Here is a 931-nt window from a genome sequence, read left to right on the forward strand (position 1 = left end):
GGTGGTGGTGGTGGTGGATCCAGCAATCAGACCCTTATTAAGCAGGTCTGTCACTGCCACTCCCTACTCACCCCCACCCCCCGCTGTTCCCTACTTGAGGGTGTGCGGAGGTGCAGCGCGAGAATGAGGGTGGGGGTGGGAGTAGAGGCATGCATGGAGGTTGTGGTTGTTTTATTTAATGGTGCCGCGAAAAAGAAGAAAGGGTAGGGTTGTTGTGATGACGGTGCGCACGATGATGACGCTGATGATGATGATGACAGTGATGACAAGGATGGTGGTGGTGATGGTATTGATATTGATGATGATAATGATGACATTGACGCTGATGATGATGATGATGATGATGGGGGTGGTGGTGTTAATGAGGTTATGATAGTGTGGCTGTAATGATGATGGTGGCAGTGGAGTTGGTAGTGATGATGATGGTAGAGGTGGTGGTGGTGGTCCTGATGATGATGATGATGGTGGTAGCAAGGTTATGATGATGGTGGTGGTGGTGGTGGTGGTGATGTTGGTGGCTATAGTGATGATGATGATGATTTTGACGAGTGTTGATGCTGTTGGACCACAAGTTTAGCCCCCATCTCCACCAACCAAGCAGAATTATGTGATCGAAGAAAAGCATTCCAGCCATGACCAGCCCATCGAGAATTTCTTCCTATGCAGAGGGAGCTGCAAGGCAACACTGTCCATTGTGAGACACTTTTTAAGACCAGCAGGGTTTGATTTCGGGAGGAATTTGGCTACTGTTTTTAGCAGGGGTAACAATTACATTGAGGTTATTTGATTGACTCATTGGTGAGACTGATGGTGATTATGGTAGTGGTGGTGGTGGTGGTGGTGGTGGTAGTGGTGGTAGTGGTGGTGGTAGTGGTGGTGGTGGTGGTTTGGGAGATGGCAGTGCCTGTGATGGTGGTGCTGCTGCTGTTGG

Source organism: Octopus bimaculoides, chromosome 11, assembly GCF_001194135.2.
Source record: "Octopus bimaculoides isolate UCB-OBI-ISO-001 chromosome 11, ASM119413v2, whole genome shotgun sequence".
NCBI classification, from domain to species: Eukaryota; Metazoa; Mollusca; class Cephalopoda; order Octopoda; family Octopodidae; genus Octopus; species Octopus bimaculoides.